At 38.7% G+C, this 17,776-nt stretch overlaps 1 protein-coding gene across 1 annotated transcript in view; it reads left to right on the forward strand.

Moving 5' to 3' along the window:
• The window catches only part of larp (La related protein), a 61,470-nt gene that overhangs the window by 18,656 nt on the left and 25,038 nt on the right, over window positions 1-17,776 (forward strand). The gene's annotated exons all lie outside the window — the stretch shown is intronic.

Raw genomic sequence — 17,776 nt, forward strand, 5'->3', positions numbered from 1 at the left:
TTATGAAATGCTCAATGTTTGTTGTTAGCACATGCATACATACATACATACACAGACATAGACTCTGATACAAACACACCCATATATACAAACAGCACACATATACATATTCACATACACAGGCAGCCTGTGCTCTGTGCCCAGTGCCAACCAGCTATGAACTAAATTTATAATTTTACATTTTCATCGCTTTTCATTCACAGTTTGTTCATATTTGAATATATAGATGGTTAGATATTTATATATTTTGTACGAGACAAACAAATTTCCTACAGAAGCAGCGTTGTTATTTGAACGCATTGCCATGAACTGTTGTACTATATATACGATAAATATAAAGGTCAAGATATAACGATAAATAATAACCCTAATATAATTACCAAAAACAAAAGAAAAACAAAAAAACGACAAATGTAAACGAAATTAATATACAGAAACCAAATGATCTTAAAGCAAAAGAAATTTTGTACATTAAATATGCGCAAAAGTACATTCAAAGTTATATAAATATATTTATATAGCACCACACAATACATATGCAACCATGTGTATATATATATATATATATATATGAATATATATTGAGTATATATACCATACATATAAATATATGTATATTTTGTGTGGCCCAGGAGCAAATGAAATGTTAATGTTTAAGATGCAGGCGTTTGTTATCCTAAAACTTACCTATCGAGGCATGCGGGGCGCCACTGCCAGCGAATTTTAGTAATTTAGGCATTTAAAATGTATCCAAAATGAAATGAAATATCTAAAGGAAAACCAAAAAAACAAAACAAGAAAATCAAAAAAATACCCAAATCAATTTGGATTTTTCTTTTCACTGAGCATTGCACTGTCCACACCCCATCACCTCTCACCTGTGACTCTATCCATAGAAAGAGCGAATCAATATAATTTTTTCTGCGACCCGTCAAGCATTTATAAGTTGTTTATTTTTTTTTTTTTACAAACTACAAATCCTCTTTTATTTTTAAGTTAATATTGCACTTGTTACACTTATTTGAAATACAATCTGAAAGAAAATCTTTAAAATATGAGGAAAAAGTTAGAAACTTACAAAAAAAAACTTACAAATTCAGTGCATAGGAAAAAAGATGGAAAGAACAGAGAAGAACTATAAGGAAAACCCCAATAAAAACGAAATGTGTTTTGCCTAGCTATTAGAATTAGATTTAAACATATGTGAGAAATCAAACGTAAGCTTACTATTGATAATTACCTATATACGATATACATATGACTAAAGCGTAACTACAATTTGAAAACAAATAAGCAAAAGTTTACGGTGAAGTGTTGCTTGATGGCACAGTTTGCAAAACTGCGAGGTCAGCTATAAATATATGTATATATATATATATATTTATATATGTATACAACTAAATCAAACATGAACTAATCCCAATCCATTAGCTCCTTGGTTCTCGCTTCGCTCATCTAACAATAAGCAACCAAATAAGAAAAAAGTGCAAACAATTGTCATTATGTACACACACACACACACACACACATACCCACGTACATACTATATAATAATTATATCTTTTTACCATTTAATTATTTGTAAATATATTTTCTGCTTTTAAATTGTCGCTCCCTAATTGTAAAACACTCACACAAACACACACACACAAACTTTCAGCTTTCCCATGAGCTTATATATATATGTATATAGAAATATATATGTATCGATATTGACCACATTTTTAATGACATTTTCAACCATAATTCGGCTGTTGCATACCTCGTACTTGTATATTAGTTTGCGGTCCAAACTGTTTCAATTCTTTCCACACTGAAGTGCGCCAATCTGTTGAGTTTTGATTATATTTCATTTTATAATTATTAACTAAATGGATACACATATTTTTGACATATTTCGTGTCGTATCCCTTTAAGTTTCAATTTTATATATATATATATATGCATAATACAATTAATCTATATGAATTACGACTGGATCCAAAGTCCGAGTAAACGCAAAAAAAAAAAAAAAAAAACAAGAAATAAATAAAAAAATACAAAAAAAATTTACTAATTAATTTTGTAAGCTACTTAAAATGGAAATACGAGAAAAAAATCGATTATTGTGAAAAACGTGATAGTTTAAACCATAAAGATTAATATTTACTATTATTATATGAATAATTAATTATAATGCATAATGCAGAAAAAAACGAAAAAATCATAAACTAACGTAACAAAAAAAATATAAAATTTTTTTAAAATTAACAAAAAAAAAATGTTAAAAGTAATTGAGTAGAAAAAAAAAAACTAAAACAAAAAAATGAATAAAAAAAACTTGAAAAAACTCAAAAAACGGTCTTTTAACGGAACTTGCACTGCTTCGTTGACTAACGGCAGTTAATGTGTAGCTGGTGTTGCACGCCATTTACGACAGAGGGCGCCATAGCTGAGCTGCTCAATGTTGCCGCAACATGTGGCGGGAGAGTGACGTAGGTCATGTTGCAAAGGATAATGGAATGCATAACTAAACATAAGCATCGACATAAACTTAAACGGGGCACACAAATCGACCCTTTGAGTAATTAACCCCTTTTGCAGTTATGCGCTATTTGTCAACCAGGCAACAAACGGCACACCAAGGAGTAACACTAACACATACACACACACACACGCACGCAGACAAACACACCTGGATTTGTCTTCTCGGCTCCTGCGTTGGGTGTCAGAGATTAACGCCTGACTTGAATTATGGCCTGGCACCAGAGCCTGGCCTGGCCGGGCCGACCCGACCCCTGTGGCCCGGCCACTGACCAGGGCAAACTACTTCGCAAATCCGAGCAGCAACAAAAAGTCGCAGGCATGGAAAAATCATGTATAAAACATAAGAGCGACAAAACACGCACACACATCGATTGGGCCGGGTGGGGGTGGTGAGTGGGGTGTGGGGCTCTGAGGCACCTACCGAATGTCGCCAGATGCCAGCCTAGTCTGGCCATAGCGTGAGGCGTTTAAAAATTGAAAACCAATTTCGTAGCGATTTAAAAGAACGAAGCGGTTCGATTGGTCGAATATGCCTTTGTGTATGAACGTGTGTGTGTTTTTGTGGTTGTGTGTGTGTGTGTGTGTGTTGGCCAGTTCATTGTGTGACTTTTCACACTTCTCTGGGCCAGTTGCCAGTTGGGGCTCAGTGTTTAGCTTGTGTTACCAATATTTATGGCTCAGTGGGGATACGACGCGCGACTCTTGGCTGGCGTGACCGCAACCCGGGATCAGCCCAAGTGTAATCAGCTGACCCGTCGTGACGTCGCCAGATCTTATGTGTGTGTGGGGATGTGGGTGGCGAATACTCCAGCTTAATTTAATGGGCGTTTAACCTTGTGACTCGCCTGTGGCACCCACCACGTGACGCGACACGATCTGTCTGGCGGCTGTCATGATGGATATGTGCAATTTATTGGCACCTCACTTCCATAATCAGCCAGCTGCACGCGCCCCCTCCCCCACCGGGCCAATCGGAGTTCGCTTGTTAAACAGCTGCTTGTCAGCCGGCGGGAGCAATTTGCCCAACTACCTACAAACTATGCATAAGTACAAATGCGCATTTGCTACGCTGCGAGTAGCTCCGCTCTGGCACGGACAGGTGAAGTGAGGGAACCTAAAGCTATGTGTCTATATAGAGTATATAGTCGATAGATATGTAGACCTGAATATCATCTAGGTATATGGAATGCTCGAATATATGTATGTACTTATACGAAGGCGGGGCAGACCCATTAAGCTGAATATGTTTGACACTTCTCTAAGTATTTCCTCTAAGTTTTGTTGCTAAGTATTTCCTTTGAGTATTTTCTCTACGTATTTTCTCTAAGTATTTCCTCTAAGTTTTTCCCTTATATACTTCCTCAAAGTTTTTGTTCTGCCTTTTATCCAAATTTTTAATGCTTAGCTGAAGGATCACACACTTTACAGCACTGTACGAATGACCCCCACCAGGCCTGGGCGACTGACTGAAGAAATACTACAGCTGCTGCCCTTTATATAGAACGACCTTCACTCAATCAAAGTTGCTCTCAGATGTTGAGTCTGGCCCAGGTAGAGGTCGTTGCAGTCGAGCCTCAAGTGACCAATCGGAACAGTCTCTGCTGCTGCAAGCATTCGAGCTTCGTTTTACGTAAATATAATACTGCTGCATACACATAGACAACTTAGATGCTCTTCTTGTAGTTTATCAGACAGAGAGTCAGCCAAAGAGACAGACAAAGAGACAGACAGTGAGGTAGACTGTGTGATCGCTATACAGGTATACAGACAAACAATCGAACAGATATATATGTATATACAAACAAACATACATAGGTAAATCGGATTACCTCATTACGCTGCTATTCGGCTTTATAGTTCTCTTAAGGACTATGCCTAAATTTCTGGCTTTTTCATTATAAACATTTTCAATATAAATATTACGATATACATACACATACATATACATATTGTTATAAAATTTACTTTTAATAAAAAGTGTTGTGTTTAACATTGTTTAATTAAGAGTACTGTACACCCTAGTCCTAATGTAGTCATATACATATGCATATGTATACTCTATTGCATTTGAGCCCTTCTCAAATAACGCTGCACTAATGCGAGATGTTGGGATTGAGCATGATTACACGATTTAAAGTGCAGAGCCGTCGAAATGGAATCGCGTGTCAGCGAGAATTGTGCAGAATTGCAGTCATGAATGCTTAAGCCTAATTGGAAACATGGCTTCGATTCCTGAGGTAAGGCTCCGCATTTAGATAAGCGCCACCCCCGCGCCGTCCCACGTCCACCGCAGCGACAACATTTGCACATCGGCTTAGCGCCATTATTGGCGCAGACCATAAATATTTTGGAGTGTTCGCAATTTTGATTTGCCGCACCGCGTAATTAGTTTGGCCTGGTCCAGGACTACGGCCGGGTTCGAGTTCAGGTCCAGGTCCCGGTCCAAACATTCTCACCGCATCCAATATCGGAACGAAATTGGTAATGCGCTTAACTGATTTTTGGCGGCATCTGCGAATTTCTAATAATTAAATTAAATATTTCATAAAATTGTTTCAGATGCGCCATCAAGTGTTTCACTCATGCCATACGCATATAATTATAAATTAATATGTATCCATATTATATGTGGATATGTATGTGTATGTATATGCATATACAGGCACTCTGTATGCTATATGCCAAAAACTAATTACATTTTGGCCTGCAATGCTTGCGGCTGGCGCGATGAGGCTCGTCTAGGTAAATAACCAATGCAGCCAATAAATATTTGAGTTTGTGCCTGCTGCTGCTGCTTTTACGGGCTTACCATGTATGTATGTATATATGAGTAAATATGGCACATACATACATACACACATGTATAAATATTTGCTGCCAAAAGTTTAAAACACGATATTTGCCACTGAAAGAAATATAAAGTCGATTTAAGCCGACTTCAAAATGTGAAATACCTCAACTTTTGTATAAAAATCTCTTTTATTATTAAATACTCTCACAAATTCAATATTTAACTGCCGCCCGTAAAAGATATTCCTAGTAATTATAAATTTATTCAAGAAATTTAATGTATTATATATGTGTCCGATAAAATCTAAGGAAAACTTGCTGGAATAAAGTTGGAAAACCTAACCTTGGTTAAATAATATATTAAGTTAAGTTAAGTTCCCATCAGTAGAGGTATATCCAAGGAATTCCGAGAGTATTTACGAAATATATATAATATTGTATTTATTAAAAAATCTATCTATTGTGATTTATAATTTGAATTACTTGCTGTAATTTAAAATTTCAAATTTCCGTCCAAAATTCCTTGAAACGCCCAGACCCCTACGGACATCCTCAAGCAGACATAAACAACAGAAGTAAATTCGTTTTAATAAACATCTGCTTACCTAACGGCACAAGCTACAAGGTGTAACGAAATTGTAATTAATTCAGGTAATTAGGATACATTTAAATACGAGTAGGGCGCACATAGTTAACTCGATCAAGTTGACAAATTGGTGCAAGGAGCAAGAGGTTGAAATGAAATTGATGATATGTTTGGCCAGCTGAAGGACATTAACGCTATTCCCACTGATAATCCACACAAACAACAGCAACAACAATGCCCATTTGTCGGCTCTTTGAAATTTGAGCCAAATAACAAACGGGAAACGGAAGTGTGTCTCTATTATTCTATTGCTATCCTTGTCACACAAGGCAATTGGGCGGGTGGAGGAGTCAAGGGATTTATTAAAATGTCAAGCTGGCCAGAATCAATGGCTAACAGAGACACGCACACAAACGCAGACACAGGCACCGACTCACTCACTCACTCACACAACTGCAATTAGACTTATACAAATGCCGTATTATTTCCACATTTTTGTTATACACATTTATCTGGGATTCAAGAAATGCAGAAATTGCGTTAAAACATTTACCAACTAGTCTACTCGTGTGTGTGTGTGTGCGAGTGAGTGTGTATCTGCGTGTGACAATTAGATAAATACCAAGACACACACACACACACACACATACAAAGCTGAGTCTGGGCTCTGCTTGTTTTTGCCTCGTTCGCATTTTTCTTCACTTTAGCTCCCGGTCAGCTAAGCTGACAACGTTGCGGTCATTCTTTATGCCATCGCTTCCTGCTGTGTATGTGTGATGTGTGGTGTGTGTTGTATGTTGTGTGTGCTGTGTGTGGTCTAAGTCCTGTCAAGTTGCTGCCATTGTTGTCGCTGCCGCTGCCATTGCTGCTGTGCTCCTCCTGCTACTGCTGCTGCCCCTCCTCCGCCTCCTCCTGCGACTGCCGCTGTTGTTGTCTGATAGTTGTAATTGGCCAACTAAAATCATGTGACAAATTAACAGCGCAAAATTTATTGCCTGCCCGCCGCCTTAAGCTGTTGATGAAGAATTATTGTGTGCGTTCCTTCCATGGGACTCTTTTGCGTTAGTATCGCCGCGTCGTCTCCTGTCCAGCCCCACATATGCCAGCATGAGACAGCGTTTTGATATTGGCATTAACCAGCGACAAGGATTGCCGGAATATGCAGCTCAAGCATTTATATCGACGTCTTACCTGTGGCTCCATTATTCTTTAACTGTTGGCATTTAAGCTATGGAACGTAGCTGGGAGACTAGAGCTAGAACTTAGCACTTATACAAATACTATGAAAGCCCTTTATTAATATGAGTGATTGGATTACAGAAGTAAAAGCAAACTTGAAGTGAAGTATTCTATTTTATTCTTATATTAAGTAAAATGAGAAGCTATATATGCTATATATTAATATTTTCAATTCTCTGAACTAGGATTATTTTTCCGTGCAATGAATTACCTATGTATTCATTTTTTGATCTAAGCCAAATGTAGTTGGAAACGTGGCACTGAAATGAAATAGACCATAACATTTTTTGTATAAGAGGCCAAAAGTGATGGACTTCAACTACTAGTTGAACCCTACTTTTTATACGTACCCTATTTATGTCTATATATAAGTATTGCTAATTTAATTTGATGAGATAATATAATATAATGTATATAATATAATATGATTTTAATTGTTGATTAAATATAATTAATCTGCTCTCTGATTCTCCCAATTTATGATTGAGCTCGACTGTTGCACTAGGGTTAGTGTAGGTTGTTGTCAAAATAATGTGCGAGTGGGTTTGCGTCTTAGCTACATGATACCCGCTAATATTTGTATGATCCCTACGTGAGAGAGTAAGAGAGAAAGAGACAAAGCTAGCTGTTGCTGGACATGGTTTCGTGTGTGCGAGAGTTTTATAATAAGTGAGCAAAGAGAAGGCGACATAAAAAGAGCTCGCTGGGAAAAGGTACCAAATTATAAAGGAATGTGCTCAGATTGAGACAAATTGAACTAAAGTTGGCAAATGCTGCAGTAATTCTGTGCTATATACATAAGTATTTAGGGTTCTATATGTAGAGCTTTGCGCAATTTAACTTGATACCTTTTTCCATTAGTTGAATGAGTCTGTTGCATAAATAGCCAAAGTTGTTGATTGAGATGCTATATGGATGCCCATCCATTAGTTGTAAGGAAAACTTCCACTCGACAAGCATGTTTCAACTTGAAGCTTCTCCATTGTTATTATATCCTATGGAAGACTGTACGCACACACACACACACACACACACACACACACACCCACACGCATGTATATATTATTTATATATGCATATATTTGTTATACATATTATAAACACCACAGGCATCGCATGCATTAGGTATGTTGTTGTTTTTGCTGCTGCTGCTGCTGCTGCTCAAAACATTAATTAATGCGCCTGCAGGCAAATGAGGCCATTTAATATGTGGGGACGCCATGTGTGCGCAGTTGAGGTGCGGCACGCGGGGGACGGGAAGGCGGCAGGTGGGTTTGTTGAGCTGTTTTAGGGGCGTGGCTGCAGGCGTGCCGGAAGTGCATTCGACCGTCCTAAATGCGGGCATGTCTTGTGAACAATGGCATTTAAGATGTGTGTGCGTCCAAAAAACATTTCGCTACACGCACACGCACTCTCACATACACACCTGGTTGGACAACATGTTCCTGATTCAATTGCTGCAGGCGGCGCCAGTGCCGGAGCAAACAACAAGGACACACACACACACAAACACACGCACATAGCAAAACTAAAAGCGTCATGTTTTTGCACGCCCGACTGCGAAACGGGAAAACAACAACAACAACGAGCACAACAGCAGCAGCAGCAACAGCAGCAACAGCAACTGGACAAACAACAGAATCTGCAGCAGCTGCCGCAATTACGCACACAAAAACCGAAAACGCCGTGAGCACTTCCGCCTGACCCACGGTCCACCATCTGCAGTGTGGCACCTCCAACTTATCCATGGAGCTGACTTCCGCAATTAAATTAAAATGAGCGGCCAGAATGTAAGAACAAATAAAATTAATATGAACTGTCGCACATCGGAGCTGAGCTCGGTGACGTCATAGGCATAGCTCTAAGTAGCTCTCAATGCTGGCTAAAATTGATTTGCATCGGGCTTGAGCCACGTCTTTTGAGGCCTTGCTCCTTGCATAGACTCGACTCGGCAGCTGTCCCGCCCGACCACGTTGCATTTGTAATGAAAGTGGTGCTCGAGCAAAATGGAAAATTTATTGCGCTGACAGTTATGGGTCCATAACAATAATAAAAACAGCAGCAGCAGCAGCAGCAGCATCGACGACGGCGGCAGCAGATGACAGCAGCAACAAGGAGTCGCATCCGCAATTCGCGTCCTGGCGTTGATGATGATGGCAATAATGGCGCTGATAGCCGACGACGCTACTTCAAAGTCAACTTCAATTGCTGCACCCGGCAGCCAAGGACATTCATTGGTTTGCCTGCCTGCCTGCCTGGCAGCCAGCCTGGTCACAACTTCTGCTCCTGCTACTCGACTCGGCTGCTCCATTGCCTAGAGCTCGACGCGGCCCGGCCCGGCCCGGCCCGGCTCGGCTGCCGCTAAGTGCGTTTCGCAGTGCCCTTTTTGTGCAGCGCTCATCAGTGTCGCATTTGGTTAATGGCAAGGGAGAAAAACGAGAAGGAAAGAATAGTGGCGCCTGTCATAAATGTGTTGCCACTGCAATGGAGATGGCAGCCCAATGTCGTTTATATTGACAGCCTGTCGTCCATTTGCGCCCATGCCAAATAGGCGCCTCTATTGGCCAAAGCTGGCACAGTGGTCGAAATCGGTGACTGAAGTGACAAATACACTTTGTCTCTCGAATATTTATATTTATTATGTTATATTATATTTATGTGACGATGAAACATACAATGCAATCTATATGATTATGTAACATTGTACACAATATTTAATATTATTTTTATTTATTTTATTTTAATAATTTTTAAATACACCTATATTCCATTTTGTCTAACATTCAATGACAGCTTAAGTAATTCATAGTAATTCAAGTAATTCAATCTTATTCATATTCACATTTGCATATTCTTTTTCAGCTAGCTCTGTTCCACTGTTCGGCTACGTTACGTATACGCCGCGTTTGCCATGTTAATTAACATTTGGCATTTGCCCAGTTGCACTTAGCAGGAGTTAAAGCTCAATGCGTTTTTGCCATTGAAGCAAAACTTAAAGCTGCAATGAATTCACATAAGTCACGTCTACACAGACACACATACACACACAGACACCCACACACACACAAAGCAGCACGCAGAGCTAGCTATAAACTGTAAACAAGCTGGCTATTTATGCACAACAAATGCTCCGTATTGTACTTAGATGCGCTGCAAAATATCAGCTTCATTGGTTCTACAGCAAGTCTAGTGTATAAATTAATTAGTTGATGTACATGGCTACCAAATATTAGTTAAGATATTATAAGTGCTGTTATTATATAAAAGAAAATGTAGCCAATCATTACTAAATATTGGCTTGCAATAAATACTTAGCAAGTTAGCTTGCTTCGAAATATTGTTGAATCATTTCAATGAATATATTCTTAAATCAAATTAACATATGTATGTTGAATAGATTTAATGATAATAATTTTATGATAACATATAGTTATATTCGGTTGAATGGCAATAAATCTTCTTCTTGATGCTGAACAAGTCAGATGCGAATTAGATGAATATTTCCTTAGATAGTATATTATGGTGCAAGAAGTGAAATTATTCAAGCATGAACATGAAATTAAAGACCAACTTCAATTTTAAGCTGATCAAGTAAAGGGATATTCATATGAAAAACATTTAGAAGAGAGATAGATAGTTGCAATGGGCCAAGTAGATAAAAGACGTCGCTCTACAATCAGTACTGACACCCATCTGAGCATATACTATATTATTGTAGCTTATCAGAGCACAGTCAATTCAAATGATCTCTTGAGTTATTTAGGTACAGAAGTAGAGACCAAATAAAGGGAGAAATCACTGGCTTTGTGGCTTCGATAATCCTATGATGTACTGCAATGAAATTACACGAGTGTAAAATAGAGAAAGTCGCATATCTGTGCCATAATAAATGCATGATGGCATACTAGTTTCCAAAACATTATTATAAATAATAAATATATTTTATTGATTTAAAAAAATATATTAATAGCATAAATATGATTTTTATTCCACTCGACTATGGCATTTATTTTTATGTATTGTTTAATCCAATTATTTAATACTAAATAAGTAGCTTCAGATGAAACCACTCTGTGCTCGCTATATACATAGGATTTGCGCAGGTAATCTGCGAATCACCTTTGCCTAATGCTAAGCAAATATTGCACCATTTTCTTTATACATTTTGCGCTCTATAGTATTTTAAACATTTTTATTGTGCAACCTAATGGGCGTTTTGTTGTGGAGCTCTTTGACTGAACACAGACTCTCTCACACACACACACAGCCATACACACACAGAGAAGTCTTTATGGTACGAACACGTACTGTTAATGCATCCCACTCAGCTCTTACTGTTACTGCTGTTCCTGCTGTTGTTAATGTGGTTCAAAAGGTAAACTAGGCAAACAATACAATCAATACACACGCACGCACACACACACACACACACACACAGGGAGAGAACTTGGTCAGAGTTTTGTGTGAGCTTAGCGCTTAAATAGAATTCTTAAGTGTTGCACGATACGCGCGCTATTTGTTAAGCCATAATACACATATACTAACCCACACACACACACACACACACACACATATAATGTACACTCGCCCATTCGCCCGCTTAAATGTCTATAAAGTAGCATATTTTAAGATTTTTAAACATGCTTCGCTTTAAATAGCGCCTTAACATGTGTGCGTTGTGTGTGTGTGTGTGTATGTGCGTGTTGCTGGTGTGTGTTCCTTCATGTTTATTGGCTAGCTGATACTTGCTGTTAGTTGGGCACTGAGAAATCATGGCCAAGTTCTCAGCGCAGCAGCAGCAGCAGGGCAGCAGCAGCAGAGTATTATGAATTATAGTTTCCTTACGCTTAGCTGTCCGTTCGCCTTGTCCTAATTTTATTTATTCATCCTTGTGCTGGGCCAGTCTCAGGATTTACGAGTTCGCCTAATTGCATGCGACAATAAATTTTACAACTGTAGGAATATGCTTAAAATATTTCGCATTGTGCGTTTCACACTTTCTTTACATACAATTTATTTTCCACTTTTTTTTTTTTTTTTTGGGGGGCTGGCGCCTTCGTTTCGTTTGGATTTTATTTATGTGGCATAATACTGGATAAAGTGCAGTGCAATATTGAAGCGGATATTAAGCAATGTTCCTGAAGTGCAAAAAAAAAGAGTTAAAATGAAAATGAAAATTGTGCGTGCAGTGAGTAGATTGAGCCTTCGGCTGCAGCCGCTGCTGTTAAATATGCAATTTATACAGTTGTTTGGCAAGAGAGCGGTAAATACTGCAATATCCTTTAATTTGATGCTTGATTTGCTGTGAGTTCATTAAGGGTTTTCCAACATATATTTTTGTAATTGAAATTTCATCATTGATATGCAGCTGATATGTATGTTTGTAAAATATTTGCAGTTTCATATAATTTGAAGCGTTCTGCTTTTTCCCCTTGTTGACTAGCAAATATTAAATTTCATTTTCATATGCTTTACCATGGTTATTATCCATTTTGCATTTATATTAACTGTATACGAATGCAAAAAAAAAAAAAAACATACGATTGAAATCCAAAACTCTTCTATTAACAAATTCAATAAATTCATATTTTTCATATTTGATTGATTTTGTACCGTTTCTCTTAAAGATATTTATTGAATATGGTTGACTTTTTGTTTCAGGTAGTGAATAAAGTATATGGAAAAATATATAGCACGGACGCTGACTCTGCGCTGGGCAAAAAAAAAAAGTATATATTTTTATAAGTAAGAGTAGCTGTAATCTATGTATGTAATCTATGTATGTATGCATGTCAAGCTTTGTCGAGCGGTCTGGCTCTCTAGGTACAAAGTCGCAACAGAATGGCAACGCCAGTTCAAGAGGAAGGGATGTTTGAGAAAAACATTGATAAACTTTATCCTATAGTAAAGGGTATAAAGTTTATCCTTTTTTCAATTTGCCAAAAAAAAAAAAAATAATCTACTTGTGTTTTTCCCTCTCTTCTTGGGGGTTCCCTTGAGCTTCAATTTTTAAAAAATTCATAGCTCATATTTGCGGTCCCTGTGATAAAGCGAAGACAGCGAGTATGTCTTCATGAAAAGGAGTTTAAGTAATCACAGTGCTTTGAAGCTGAATCATTATACTTCTCAATATTCTGTTTAATTACATGTAACATGTATACCCATGTGCCATCCATAATTAGTCAGAGGACTACAGCTGGCTGCAGTTGAAATGGGGCTATCCGTCTTTAGGAGTCAATGCAGATGAACAATATGAAAGAGCTTCTAGCTCTATGTATGAGCTAATATAGACCTGACAGCTATCTGTATCAGTCAGATATCGATCAATATGTTTGAGCTGAGAGATGCCAGCAGAATCTATACACACTGCCTAGCAACCATTAAACAAGAATCCACCTGGCTTTTGAGCTTCAACTTAGTACTAAAGTAATATTGTATATTGTATTGTATCATATGAGAACTTCGAGAAAAAAAAAAAAAATTATTATTTTTTTTTTAAATATATAATATATATATTAATTATACACTTAATATAAATACGAAATTTTTTATTTATGATGAAAGCGTTTACGTTTTCATTGGCAAATTTTAAATAATATCAAATATTTGTTGTTGTTCGCGTTTGGTTACGTTATTTAAGCCGCCGTTGCACTTTAGATTACTCCACAATGTTTCATTTCTTGTTGCCTTCAGCCTTTTGGAGTTGTTTCGGCATTTAACATCTTGTGGCTCAGCTCGTCAAGCGTTTTGCTTGGTTGCATCTAAAACTGTCGCTGGTAATTCACATTTGCAAAAGCACAAATGCAACTGGGGGCCACGCCCCCTGCGGTGCCATTCCGTGTTAGTTTCGCATGTTTGTTACACGTTTAAATGTCAAATACGCAACGCTAAACACAATTCCTAAGTAAATCGCACAAAACGCAGCGTATAAAAATGTCAAAGTTGTGCCGCAGTTTGCTGCTGTTGCTCCTCCTGCAGCTGCTCCTGCTCCTCCTGCTGCTGCTGCTGCTGCTGCAGTCAGCCATTGTCTGTGTGAGAAATGTAAATGTTATCTTTGGGAGAGTAACTTTTACAATTTCATTATGTTTCATTTGCATCAAATGCGTGTGTAGCGCGACGGCGTTGCATGTAAATGTGCCACGCCCAGTTGCCCATTTGGGCGTGCAAGTGTGTATGTGTGCGTGTGGCTGCGAATCTACGACTTGGCGATGATCCTTTCGCTGCAGGAGCAACTTTTTGATTGCAGCCTGCCTGATTCCCCGCCTTCCCCCTGTAATAACCACAGCATGTTATTATTTTCACTGTAACTGTTAACGGCTTTTGTTGTTGCTGTTGTTGTGTAAATGATTTGCCTTGGTGCTGCGACCTTGCCCAATTTGATAGTTGGCATTGTGCGATAAAAGTTTTTACTTTGTTTAGCGGCTTCGACGTCGTCGTTGGGTTCACGAAATACATAAATTGAATAGACATCAGCATTAGCATTAGCATTAGAGCGCTGCTTGTTACAGCGATTTCTGAGAAGCGACAATGCACATTTTCAGCTTTTGCTAATAGCAATGGTTGGAGGTGGATTGGCAGCGTTTTATAAATTACGCCCAGGTAGCTCGAGCTGATGCTGGTGTTGAGCACTTTAAAATTCCCTTTCAAGTGAGCTGAGCCCACCAAACATAATTAGCATATGCGCTTCGCGCCTTTGCCAGCATTTGAAGATTCCACATTCCATTTGGGGCTTAGCCACTACGCATACCAGCTCGCAGCTGCCAGCTCCAGCTCTCCGTGTTGGCTAATAATTTAATTGGACCATGCGCAGTGCGTGCGCTTTGCGTGGCGGCATAAAATGCGACAGTGCCAAAGGCAACAGCACAAAAAAAAAAAAAAAAAAAAACCAACAGGAGGAAGAGAAGAAGAAAACTAACGCAGTTTTTCTTCGTTTGGCTTAATGAGAATCTAGCGCTAGGACCAAAGGCAAAGGTAATGATATCAAAGCACTGCGCCGGATGGCAAATGGTGTGAACTTTTGAGTTTTAGCTGAAAGCTAAAAAGTCGGTTTTTTGGTTAATTAAAATATGAAGGGCATACGACAAACGTAGCTGTAAATTACAGCTAGTTGGCTAGGTACCAGTGTGAGTGTGTGTGTGTGTGTGTTTGAACTCACTTATTTATCGCGTGGAGCGCGTGAATAATAATGTGCATTAACCCAAGGACAAAGAGACTTGAGTGGGAAAGGCACTCAGGACAGCTTGAACTTAATTTACGCCCCGGCTGACTACTATCTACCCCATTGTAAATTCCGTCTTTCACACCTGTTACACGCAATTATCCGGCCGCATGCAAAGAAACTTTTTGGGGCGGACTGCACTTGGGGCCCAATCTTTGACAGCACTTCATTTCCGCCAGAGCCAGAGTGAAGCTGGCACGGAAGGAAATGAGTTTCGGATTAGGACACCAGTAGTAGTCAGCCAGAAATTAAGACAGAGAGCGAAAGAGATAGAAAGAGAGAGAGAGAGAGAGAGCAAAAAGTTTAAGGGCAAGCGCGCAGAGCGTGAGGCAGAAGGAACAGCGGCCGCTGTCAGACTGCTGCATAAGTAGTTTGGGGCTAAGTGCCTGGAGCTAGCGATAGTGGAGCCTTGGAGCCGTGTTGCCATTGCCACACGCACTGATTACCATTGAAATGCATGTGAAATTAACCTCGAGCGCTGTTCGCTTTAATTTGCACTCGACCGTGTGCGACGGAAGAACTTGGCTCGAGCTTGCATGCCAATGGCGGCAGCTGCAGTTGTATGAGCGCCAATGGCACTGGTACTGGCACTGGTACTGGCACTGGAGCTGGCTCTGGTGCTGGCACAGCGGCTGCGTCTCAAATGGAATTTTCTTTTGCCTATTTGCTGGCTGGCTGACGGCTGATGGCTGATGGGTGATGGGTGATGGGAGATGGTTGGTGCTCGCCTGGACCGGTACGTGGACACGCCACCTGACCCACCTGCCGTTGTCGGAGTTAACTTTGTCTGCATTTTGTTGGCGAAGTTGAGAGCTGTCAAATGTGACAGGGCCGACATCGCTTAGGGTAATCGCATTTGATGTTCTCCCTTCCGATGTGTGTTAATGCAAAGTATTAAATGAAAGAAGCCGGCAACAATTTAAAGAAATTGAGAATGCATTGAGTGCGATCCAATTTGTGAGCAAGCTGTGAAAGACGCGTTGAATGAAATCAACCTGACTATACCAGGAATATGTCTGAAGGCGATGCGCTCAATTTTAATTGATTCTAAATTCACAGATATATTATCTTACACAAACTTTATCCCAATTTAACTTTAATTATGAAGTTAGCATAAGAGGCTCCATCAGCATATATCAAATTTAAAGGACTTTTTAAAATTTTAATTTGCCATTAGCGAATGAAATATACGAGAGCAGGAGCAAAGGGAGTAAAGAACACAGTGAGCTATCAGAAACGGAAAGATAGGTTCATACATACAGAAACAGAAACAGAAACAGATGCAGATACACATACAGATACAGATACACATACAGATACAGATACAGATACAGATACAGATACAGATACAGATACAGATACAGATACAGATACAGATACAGATAAGATACAGATACAGATACAGATACAGATACAGATACAGATACAGATACAGATACAGATACAGATACAGATACAGATACAGATACAGATACAGATCCAGATTACAGATACAGATACAGATACAGATACAGATACAGATACAGATACAGATACAGATACAGATACAGATACAGATACAGATACAGATACAGATACAGATACAGATACAGATACAGATACAGATACAGATACAGATACAGATTACAGATACAGATACAGATACAGATACAGATACAGAACAGATACAGATACAGATACAGATACAGATACAGATACAGATACAGATACAGATACAGATACAGATTACAGATACAGAATACAGATACAGATACAGATACAGATACAGATACAGATACCAGATACAGATACAGAATACAGATACAGATACAGATACAGATACAGATACAGATTAACAGATACAGATACAGATACAGATACAGATACAGATACAGATACAGATACAGATACAGATTACAGATACAGATACAGATACAGATACAGATACAGATACAGATACAGATACAGATACAGATACAGATACAGATACAGATACAGATACAGATACAGATACAGATACAGATACAGATACAGATACAGATACAGATACAGATACAGATACAGATACAGATACAGATACAGATACAGATACAGATACAGATACAGATACAGATACAGATACAGATACAGATACAGATACAGATACATACAGATACAGATACAGATACAGATACAGATACAGATACAGATACAGATACAGATACAGATACAGATACAGATACAGATACAGATACAGATACAGATACAGATACAGATACAGATACAGATACAGATACAGATACAGATACAGATACAGATACAGATACAGATACAGATACAGATACAGATACAGATACAGATACAGATACAGATACAGATACAGATACAGATACAGATACAGATACAGATACAGATACAGATACAGATACAGATACAGATACAGATACAGATACAGATAC

This window comes from Drosophila arizonae, chromosome 2 (genome assembly GCF_054131065.1).
Source record: "Drosophila arizonae isolate 15081-1271.41 chromosome 2, UAZ_ARI_1.0, whole genome shotgun sequence".
Classification (NCBI taxonomy): domain Eukaryota; kingdom Metazoa; phylum Arthropoda; class Insecta; order Diptera; family Drosophilidae; genus Drosophila; species Drosophila arizonae.